The 11,822-nt window shown below is 39.2% G+C and overlaps 1 protein-coding gene across 2 annotated transcripts in view; it reads right to left on the reverse strand.

Moving 5' to 3' along the window:
- MACO1 (macoilin 1) overlaps window positions 1–11,822 on the reverse strand; it is a 56,508-nt gene that overhangs the window by 19,374 nt on the left and 25,312 nt on the right. The gene's annotated exons all lie outside the window — the stretch shown is intronic.

The raw sequence follows: 11,822 nt of genomic DNA on the forward strand, positions 1-11,822 counted from the left end.
CTTGAAGCCCTTTAAGAATAAAGCTATGGGTGCCATGAACTAGTATTTTTAATAAGGTCCTTAAAGGATGTGGTCAGATATGATATTTTGTATCAAAAGTCTTTAAAATGTTCATATCTGTTAATACATCATCCCTCTCCCACACTGGAGATACACACAAAGATTTGTGTAAAAGTGTGTTTGTTGCAGCATTATTTATAATAAGAAAAAGAAAAAGCAGGAACACAAATATTCAACAGAAGAGTGGCTAAATAAATTGTATATTCATGTGTCTGACTGACATGCCACCATTAAAAAACCATTGGGGTCTTCCCTGGTGGCGCAGTGGTTAAGAATCCACCTGCCAATGCAGGGGACATGGGTTCAAGCCCTGGCCCAGGAAGATCCCACATGCTGCGGAGCAACTAAGCCCGTGCGCCACAATAACTGAGCCTGTGAGCCACAACTACTGAGCCCGCGTGCCACAACTACTGAAGCCTGTGCGCCTAGAGCCCGCGCTCCACAACAAGAGAAGCCACCGCGATGAAAAGCCCGTGCACCACAACGAAGAGTAGCCCCCGCTCGCCGCAACTAGAGAAAGCCCACATGCAGCAACAGAGACCCAACATAGCCAAAAAAATAAGTAAATAAACAAATTAATTTTAAAAAAAACCACTGAGGAAGAATATTCAATGACATGGGAGAATGCTCACGATATAGTCAGTGAAAAAGACAATTACAAGACATTATACATAGTATGAGCTTCATTTTGTGAAAAGAATATGTATGTATGCAAGAGAAAAAAAAGACTGAGAGGATATACATTAAGATAGTGGCCACCTCTTCTTTATTTTCAAAGTTGGAAGTAATCAACAACTTATTTTTAACATTTTAATTATCATTTTATGATTGCGAGAAAAGTTATTTTAAAAGAGGAAGCTTTTAATTTGCTTTCCATGGCTTTTCAACATTCACTGTTACTCTTAGATTTGCCCATGTCACAGGCCAGTTTCAGAATAATCTGAAAGCCTTAGGGAAAACCCAACTCTTTTACTTCCTAAACTTTTTAGGTCACTCCAAGGAAGGGGAACTTAATTTTCTGAAGTAGAAGACACCTCAGTTCCTAAATCTACATCAACTACCTGTACTTCCCATTCATCAGTTCCTATCAAAGCAATAGTTTGCCTAAATCTAGATTCTAGAGCTGCAGTTTATCGCCCTGCCCTGGCTCCCTGTAAAAGAAGAGAGCAGGCATCGCTCTGACATCAGCCTTGACAGTATACACACGTTACAGGGGATGGTGCTGGGAGGTCCAGATTCTAAACTGGCTGGTCTGTGAAATCTGTGAATAACCAGTGTCCATGTCCCCTGTTTCAGTGTATTTTGTGTCCATGTCCCCTGTTTCGGTGTATTTTATGCTCCAAGAACACGGCAGAAAAACACCTTGGTGTGGAGTAAGTCACCTGCCTTAGACACAGGAGGCCTCTATACTGTATGGTTTGAGGAACACCAGAGACCCAAACTACCCTTCTTATCATAACGCTGTCCCCTCTCCTTCTAAGAGGTCTGAAGGCCTCACGGTCAGGTGTGAGGATGCAACAAAAAAGGTGGCAGTCTTTGACTCTGGAGGGGCACTGTCAACAGGTGCATGCTTTCCAGGAGCACATGGAACTCAAGGACAGGAGAAGGCAAAAAGGTCCCATTAATACATGGCAGACCAGTTCATGGGAATTACCAGATTGCCCCTAACTACAAGTCCTTCCTGCAGGAGTCCAGTTTTTGACTGGTGGGGTCAGTGGGGGATGGACCAAAATACAACAATAACAGGAAGGGGCAGGTGCAGAGGTTACAGACTGGTAAGCCAATCCAGCCCATGAACATGTTTTGTTTCACTCTCCCTCACATGATGTAAAAATAAATGTTGTGGAACTGTGAGATTTCACATAAAGACACCTATTTTGGCATCTCCTCTGAATATCAGAAGATTTAGCAACACTGGGCCTGCAACCCCACAGCAACACCTGGCTGGGCCGTCTGGAAGGGCATGTGCTTCCCAACTCCCACGTGCCGGGTGCAGTACTGAGTACGAACGATGCCAACCCCGGCCCCCTGCTCACGCCTGTGCCCTGCCTCGCTCCTGTACGTGCCGGAGTCCGCAACACCCTCTCTAGAGCCAGGGGGACAGTAAGGGCAGTGGTCCTTTCCAGTTCATTATACTGTGTTTCTGTTTCAAATCTGTTACAACACTCTACCAAGAAAGATGAAACGTACCTTACGAGAGAGAGGAGTTGTCATTCTTTCCATAAAAAAGAAACTAAAACTTGCTTTAAATCTGAGAGTCCCAGCTGACTAGAAAAGAGGTCTAAGAGGTCCCAGAGAGATTTGCACAGACTGAAGTATACCCACACTGGCGGTCAAAGTACTCAAATAGCCAGTTTCTAAATGATAGCATGAGTAACATTTAAAGAATACAGTTCCTTTTCCTTGGAGTTCCGCCCCTTCAGGGAATCCACCCCTAATTCCCTTAGCTGGAAATCTCAGTTCGTTATGTGCCAGCAGGGGTACTGACTCAGAATTTAACACAACACTTTATAGTAGTTCCTTCTGAATTCTAGGGAGGAAACTTTCTAGCTGGCTAATCAGAAATCCCTGTTGTTAGAATACACTCTCAGTACTCAACATAAAAATGTTTCTAATGTGGATTCCTCCCGCCAAATAATTTGTGTTATTTCATAAATTATCCATACAACATAGATAATGATCTTTTTTGATCACCTGGATATGCAGACATTAAGTAAACTGCTGGCTTAAATTCATTAATGCCTAGCTTCTAAAGTGCTGCTTAGCTTTCCAAGTCACAAAATAGGCCTGCTTAAGTATAAAATTATCATGCTTCTATTACCATATTTATATCCCCGAATATTATAGTTTTAAATCACTGCAATGGTTAAAATAAATTCAAACTATATTATGAACTAATATAATAAACAAAGCTAACCAAATAAAACCTACAGGTACCTTAAATATTATGAGCATGGCAGAAAATGAAAATAAATCAGGTCCACCAATGTATATCTGGCTCAGAAACAATGCTAGACTAATATAAATCAAAAACATGTTTCCACAGAGACACTGAACTTACTAATAAATAGATATATGGCTCTACTACTTTTTTTTTCACTTAATAATTTCCAAATAATTTATTTTCACTTAATCATTTCCAAAAAATTTAGTAGCAGCTATATCCAACATATTTAATCTAATTCTTTCTGAAATGTCATGTATTTTTACTAAATTTTACCTCTCAGCTAGAAATTATACTGTTACAAATAAATGGTCAAATGCACCTGTGGAAGCAGAAAGGCCTACTTTGGCAGCCACCACTCACGAGGACAGGCAAGTCACTGTGCAGCACAGGTTGTCAATGCAGGTGACAGGTAGCACACGTAGGGAAAGCAGCCAGGGTAAAGCCCCAAAGCCCCAATCACTGTCTCCCAAGGTCAGATTTTCTTCCACAAACTATTCCTGACACACAGCAAAATGTATTCAAATGCAAAAGAAAACAAATAAATATACCATTTTCTCTCTGGCACCAGAGATGACATACAAGCAGTCAACGCATTTTCTAAGCAGGGGGATTTCCTTGGAGGGAAGGTTGGAAACCTGGGATCTAAGCTCTCTCTCCAGCTCCACAAAGATAAAGAGAATGGCTAGAGCTAAGGGAGAAGAGAGAAGGCAAGACCCCCCAGGAAAGATGAATAAGACAAGGCAAACTGAGATTTCCTCCGAGTTCTTGGCTGACATGTGGCTTGTGCCTAGATTCCTTGGCCCTGAGGAACAACCAACCCGCTGGCAGAGCAAATGGCTTTTTCAAAAGTCCCTTGGAGGAGTTTTCTCCCCTTGCCCTTGTAACTTCCAGAAATTCTTAAACCTCCTCACAGCCTGGAAAAAAGTCCTGACAGAGTACTTAATTTTAAAACTTCCTGGGAAATACCAAGGAAAAGGGCTTAGAGTGGAAAGTCCTTCTATTTTTTAGAAATAAAATCAGTGACAGCTTACTCAAGAACAACAAATAGTTTGACACTGGATGGCAGGTCCTTGGCCTGGTCTAATGTAATATTTAGGTTTTCCACCTTCAAAAGCCTTTGAGTTATACTGCACTGCATCTTTCCTCCCCCTGCCCCCATCTAGTATTTTCCCTGCACAAAGGTAATATTCATTCAACAAGTATTTACTGAGCATCTACCCTGTGGCAATCACTGTGTACTGTGGCAGACAAGAAAAAAGGAGGTCCCTGCCCTTGTCGAGCTTACATTATTTTATGGGCATAATCAGCCCGTGTAAAAATTCAAAGTATGTAGAAATAGACAATGTAGAAAGTAAACATCTCCTATAATCAGCTACAATTCACCATTTGGTGTATACTATTTCAAATAATTTTCTGTGTATATAAGAATGATACCTAACAATATTTTGTTAATGGTTCATACCATATGATCTGTTTTGCTATTTCTGCCCCTTTAACAATCAATCTTGGGGTGTTTCCATTACCTTCTTTTAAGATGAGTTTCCACCTTTCAAGAGACTCCTTTGTAACCTTCCCCACTTAAACTACTGTGATTTCCCCCTTAGGACTCTTTAGGGACTTGGGAGACGGCTGGAAAGGTCCATAAAAGGCCACCTCCCCCTCGAGTACCTGTCTCAGGGAATGCTCGTGGGCTCTTCCTCTGGAATTGACTGCTCTGTCTTGTTTCTTTCCCATGGTCAGGTCTCAATTTTGGATTCTACCCTCGCTTTGTGCCTACAATCTCTAAGATGACAAAACGGGCTTCTTGGATTCTCTTTACTTTGCTCTTTTGCACAGCTATTCACACCGAAATCATACTGAACCCACTGATTATTAAAAATCAGTATCTAAAAATATGGCCATTTCCTTTCAATGGATATATAATTTTTAATTGTGTGTAGACATCTTAAAATGTGGGAAATGAAAAATAGGAAGTAGTGTAAACTGTCTGTTGTTTTTCCCCAAACAGCAAGACCACACTAAGGCGCCTTCTATAAGGCAGAGGTTACATGACAATCTCAAATGCTGGTGTCTGGAGACAAGATTAAATTCAGAAGTACAAAGACTGAGAACTGCTTAGTCAAACCACCTGAGCAATCTGTGGCACCAGCAAGTCCTGTCAAAGAAGAAAGTTGGCTGTTGTTAGCTTTTGCTATCTTCATCCCCCTTAAGAAAAACATAAAATCATAAAACATAAACACAAGGTTTATATGGGCTAGAAAGTGGAATGAAGACCAGTGACATTTTGCTCACCTACCAGCTTAACCTAGAAAGAGATGAGTCACAAATACTCATATCACAGCTACTAAAAACACAATCAATATACTCACAGATGGATCAGAACATTATAAAGCCTATTTATAAAGTATGTTGTCATTAATCTATATGATCCCAAAATATTTCCCTAAGACCCAGATCTAGTAATATAAGTAATATAAGTCTAGTAATATAAGTAATAGTAATATAAGTTAGTTCCCGGGTATGAGTGTAAGTTAAACACTCCTCAGTGTCAGTCTTAAAGTACTTCTCTATCCCTCCTCTCCTCCTCCCTCCCCTCTGAGTCAGGGCCATCACACTTGCTTAGTGATTACTGGAAAAATCCCGATTGATACACGTTTTCTCCTTTTCTCTCAAGGCTCTCAAGTCTCCAAATAAGCAGAACTGTATGAACAAACTAACTTATAAGTAATAACATTTTGGTGTGCTTAAAATAACCAAATGAATTTAGAGAGGAAAATAGAGTGACTTTCAATATGTGAAAACATACCCCAGATTTCCACTTTCCCCTGAAGAAAACCCACCCCCACCCTCACCCTCAGAACTTGCCACCATGGCCACGCCCCGCCCACACCCCAGCACCTCAAGGCCTTCAAAGCAGTCACTGGTGGCCTTTCCTCAGGGTAAGTTGATGGTTACATCCCCAATCCTAAGTTTTCCAATTCAAGGCTCTTAGGTCTGCTGCTGTCAAGCTAGGCCTACTCCAGATTTATTCCTAAAGGGCAAATTTCCTGCTGGTGGCTCTAGGCTATCTGAACCAGACTAACTCCCACGTAGCCCTAACCAGAACTGAATTCTCAGAGACCCTGTAAGCTTTCAAGGGTACGAGTGGATGGCCCTCTTCTGTTCAGAAATAAGTACACCCGTGTGTCTTTGGCAAGAGCAAGAATTTTTAAAACACTGAAAAGAGCATATCTCTAGAAAAATGTAAAATTAAATGAATTCTGAAATTCTAAGCATTTCTTCTATAGATTTTAGCCATGAGAGCATAAAATTTAGCTCTGGTGCCAATCCTTATGTCAGCTTTAGCTGTATGTGCATTTAAAACAAAAACACAAAATTTTTTTAAAAAACAGAAAAATAAAGCAGGTTGATAAAACTTTTTATTTTAAGCAGCATGGTATAACAGCAAAGGCAGAAGTCAAGAAATTTCGGTTCTGGTCCTGGTAACTACCACTCTAGCTGCGTTACTTGGACTAGCCATTTACTCTTGTAGGGCTTGTTTACTTCTCTGCTAAAAAGACAGGGTTGGGGAGGCTGGTCTGTCTCTTAGAACTCTTGTAGTGCCAAAAAAAAGAAAAAACCATCATTCTAAATTCTACTCAGTTTTGTAAAATGCATCTCTACTAGGCAAACTGTGGATACTTTTCCTTCATGACTCTTCACACCAAACATTATTCAACTACATTAAAGAGTTGATATCTTACTAAGCACTAGAAACAAGAAAGGTTAATCTTCTGTATTGAACACAAAAAAACAAAGAAAGAAAAGGTAGGATGGAAATAAACCAAGAAGAGACTTTTGCTCCCACATTTCTACAGAATATGGATCACTTTACATTTTGTACTCAGTCTTAAATTCTCTCCCTCAACCAGGAAATTGAAACAAGTAACAAACCCCAAAAAGAAACCCCACAGTCTTGGGCTGTATTTGAGAGGGAGCTTTGTGCCAAGTACAAACAAAAGTGTTGGCTCTTCTGCTTGCAGGCCCTGAAACTACAGGAAAGCAGCTCAGGTGTTGCACCCTGACCTGCCGGATCTTAGAGTGACCACTAAATGATCACACAGACCTGCCATGGAATATTCCACATCAAGTGAAAACCAGTGTTAGGCTAAATTGGGAAAATGATTTCAATATAATTTAGGTGAAAAAAGCAGGACACAAAAACTACACAAACATAGCAAACAAACTTATGGATAACAATGGGGGAAGGAGGGGGTGGGATGGACTGGGAGATTGGGATTGACATATATAAACTACTATGTATAAAACAGACAACTAATGAGAACCTACTGTACAGCACAGGGAACTCTACTCAGTGCTCTGTGATGACTTAAATGGAAAGGCAATCTAAAAGAGGGGATATATGTATACATATAACTGATTCACTTTGCTGTACAGCAGAAACTAACACAACACTGTAAAGCAACTATACTCCAATAAAAATTAATTTAAAAAAACCTACACAAACACTATGGCCACAACTATATAAATTTAGTTGATGAAAATACAGCAAAAATTTAACAGTGATTTGTGTCATATATTTCCTCCTTTTTCCACCTAAATTTTTTATAATTTTTTCACACTTAAAATATTTTAAAATTGACCACTGAAGAAAAAAATTGAGCAAACCTCACTCTAATTTACAGGACTCCTTTCTAACCCAGCACTTACTTAAAATAACTGATCTTCCTCATTGCTTTTTTGTTTATGTCTAGAAGTTTTTTCCACGTCAGAATTAAAAATATTTTTGGCTACCAATATTATAAGTCTGTTTCTAAATAACTCGGGTAAAGAATTCAGAAATCAAGCTGGCAGAAATTGGGTCATTTTGTAAGATACGTATTTCTCAAACCAAAAGAGGACTTTGGAGTGGCTTTAGCAAATTCCCAAACTTTTCCTGGGAAGGAGCCTACTGGCAACACTTACTGCTAAGTTCCCCACCTTCCCCCACCTTACTGGATCTATCAGCATACTTTTTTTTTTTTAACATCTTTATTGGAGTATAATTGCTTTACAATGGTGTGTTAGTTTCTGCTTTACAACAAAGTGAATCAGTTATACATATACATATGTTCCCATATCTCTTCCCTCTTGCGTCTGCCTCCCTCCCACCCTCCCTATCCCACCCCTCTAGGTGGTCACAAACCACCTAGCTGATCTCCCTGTGCTATGCGGCTGCTTCCCACTAGCTATCTATTTTACGTTTGGTAGTGTATATGTGTCCATGCCACTCTCTCAGTTTGTCACAGCTTACCCTTCCCCCTGCCCACATTTTCAAGTCCATTCTCTAGTAGGTCTGTGTCTTTATTCCCGTCTTCCCCCTAGGTCAAGTCCATTCTCTACTAGGTCTGTGTCTTTATTCCTGTCCTGCCCCTTGGTTCTTCATGACCATTTTTTTTTTAGATTCCATATATATGTGTTAGCATACGGTATTTGTTTTTCTCTTTCTGACTTACTTCACTCTGTATGACAAACACTAGGTCCATCCACCTCACTACAAATAACTCAATTTTGTTTCTTTTTATGGCTGAGTAATATTCCAAAACTACAAAGAGAACTACCATACGACCCAGCAATCCCACTACTGGGCATATACCCTGAGAAAACCATAATTCAAAGAGTCATGTACCAAAATGTTCACTGCAGCTCTATTTACAATAGCCAGGAGATGGAAGCAATCTAAGTGTCCATCAACAGATGAATGGATAAAGAAGATGTGGCACATATATCAGCATACTTTTTCTGTTACAGGCTAGGAGTAAACATCTTTGACTTTGTAGGCCATAGAAGTCTCTATCGCAGCTACTCAACTCTGCCACAATAAAGCAGCCACAGACACTATGTAAATGAATGAGCGTGGCTATGTTCCAATAAAACATTTTATTTTACAAAAACAGGCAGTGGGCCAGCTTCGGCCTGTGTGCAGTGGTCTGCCAGCCTGTGGTGTACAGCACACTAGAGAACATCCTTGGGCTTGGAGAGATGGTGAAAAGACCTGAAGGACTGCTTGCTCCTTCACAGGGAATGACCATCGAACCTTATTTTGACAGCCACACCGATCTCCAAGAATTCTTTGAAGGTGGTGTACTAATGAATATTCCCCCCCAAAATCAATGAATCGGTTCCTCAAATACAGTAGTTTTCAACCATGATACTGAGACAGACATAGCTATGTAGAATGTGCTGCAATTAATTTACTATTAATAATACAGTACTGGTTTTCAAATGATTTTTAAAAAAAGCTTTATAAAAGTGATGATCAATCTTATCCTTATAGCCAGCCTGGACCTATACACAGCCTTGGGTGTACCTGTAGGAGCAAAGGACTCATGTACATACTGTCAGCCCATGTACGTTTGCATCAGAAGGAGCCTTAGAGACCACTGAGCCCAGCCCTTTCCATCTGAAGATAACAAATCCACTCTATGGCTAACAGCTCAAACATGTCAGGTTTGGATCCGTTACAGTCTTATTAATATTCATCAAAACATAAATGAAGTCAAGGAAGAAGAAACAGGAGATAGCCAAGAAGGGTGGGGGACAGTGTGATAATTCGCTAGGATAGATATACTTTTCCTTTTATAAACTTTCATTGTTGTTCATCATAGAAAAACTTGAAAATGCATGAAAGACAGAAGAAAAATTAAAAGCCCCCATACTATCATGGAGCAATGAACTATTGTTATCATTTTGGTTCCTTTCCATTCAAATCCTTTCTCTGTGTTTATTAGAAAAACAAAATGTTTTTAATAAGATTGCTTTCTACTTTCTTCATGAAATATTATGTCATAAGTACTTCCCTATATTATTTAATATGGATCAAAAATATGATTTTGTAATTTCTGTATTAAAAATCTATGGAATAGATGGACCATAATTATTTAAATTTCTCCCCTATTGTTGGATATTTATATCATCTCTTTATTTTTTATAATATTATATTAAAAGTTGAAAATAATCCTATGGAAGCTTATAAAACTATTTAAATATAACATTTTATATTTAGGTATTTGACAGCAGGTATTGCCTAAAGCAGAGTAATATTCTGAGGCCCTTCAGATCAAGGCACATCAGAGGACACATTAGTGACCACAGGAAGAGGTATATACCCCAGGAGCAGGCACAGGAGCACTGGACCCACGACTGGAAAATGGGCCATCTGAGACCTTGAAATTCTTTACTAAAGGCAGATCAGGAAGTAGAGTCAACCAACATGACAAGTGGGGCCCACGTGAGGTGGTATCACAAGACTGGGCCTTGACTGCTCTCTCTCTGCAACACCCTACAGAGGAAAACTGTTTTGACTTGACTGCTATTATTAAAATTGTGTAGGAGAAAGGATGTTAAAAAGATGGTGGCAGATATTTCATTTATAGCATATAGTAAATTTGTGGGATATTCCCTTTGACATAGAAGGTCAACTAATTGGTCTTTCTCCCATGGGCAAATGGAAGAGAGTTCTCTGCTGAGTGTTTTCTCTGCAGGGTATGATGGGGCAGAATGTCAAAACAAACAGATGTGGATGCCAGCCTGGCATCAGCAACAGCATGGTACGCTTCCAGAAGTGGCAGAGGGCTCTGAAACCTCTAGCGACTTCAGCAGTAGAACCCACATATATTTCCCTTCATCTAGCTGACAATAAGAAAACTAAAACAAATTAATAATCTAATTCATATAATTCATAACACTAGAAACCTTCCCTCATAAATTGTCTGCTCTGAAGCAAGCCAAAGGAAGAGGAACAAAGATAACTTAGTGGAGGGAAGGAGTTACAAGTGCCCTCTTGAGTTATGTATTTTTAAAAAGCTCCTTGAAATAATGACATTTACAGCAACATGGATGGACCTAGAGATTATTATACTAAGTGAAGTAAGCCAGAGAAAGACAAATACCATATGGTATCACTTATATGCAGAATCGAAAATATGATACAAATGAACTTATTTACAAAACAGAAAGAGACACACAGACATAGAAAACAAACTTATGGTTACCAAAGGGGAAAGGGGGTGGGGAGGGATAAATTAGGAGTTCGGGATTAGCAGATACAAACTACTATATATAAAATAAACAACAAGGTCCTACTGTATAGCACAGGGAACTATATTCAATATCCTGTAATAAACCATAATGGATAAGAATATGAAAAAGAATACAGATATATATGTATAACTGAATCATTTTGCTGTACACCAGAAAGTAACACAACACTGTAAATCAACTATACTTCAATTTTAAAAAATAAAAAATAAGGAGAAAAAAATAAAAAAGCTCCAATTCAGATCTCAGTTTCCAAATGGAAAGATATGAAGTAAAATGAACATACGTGTATTTTATAAAATACATAAAATACAGCAAAATTAAGTCTGAGCCAGTCAAGGTAATACAACGTTACTCTTAAAGATGGGAAAAGGAACATTTCTGATTAAAATCCATGTCTAACACTGTGCAGCTGACCCTTGAACAACGTGGGGGTCAATCCCAGTGTAATTTACAATTGGCCCTCCATATCCACGGTTCTTCCACATCCGCAAATTCAACCAACCAAGGACTGTGTAGTGCTGTAGTATTTACTATTGAAAAATAAACACATATAAGTGGTCCCATGCAGTTCAAACCCGCGTTGTTCAAGGATCAACTGTATTTACCTATGGAATTTTTATTTTTATTTATTTATTTATTTATTTATTCATTCATTCATTCATTCATTCATTCATTTATTTATTTTGCCGTACGCGGGCCTCTCACTGTTGTGGCCTCTCCCGTTGCGGAGCAC

The sequence above is a fragment of the Physeter macrocephalus genome, chromosome 3 (assembly GCF_002837175.3).
Source record: "Physeter macrocephalus isolate SW-GA chromosome 3, ASM283717v5, whole genome shotgun sequence".
Lineage (NCBI taxonomy): Eukaryota > Metazoa > Chordata > Mammalia > Artiodactyla > Physeteridae > Physeter > Physeter macrocephalus.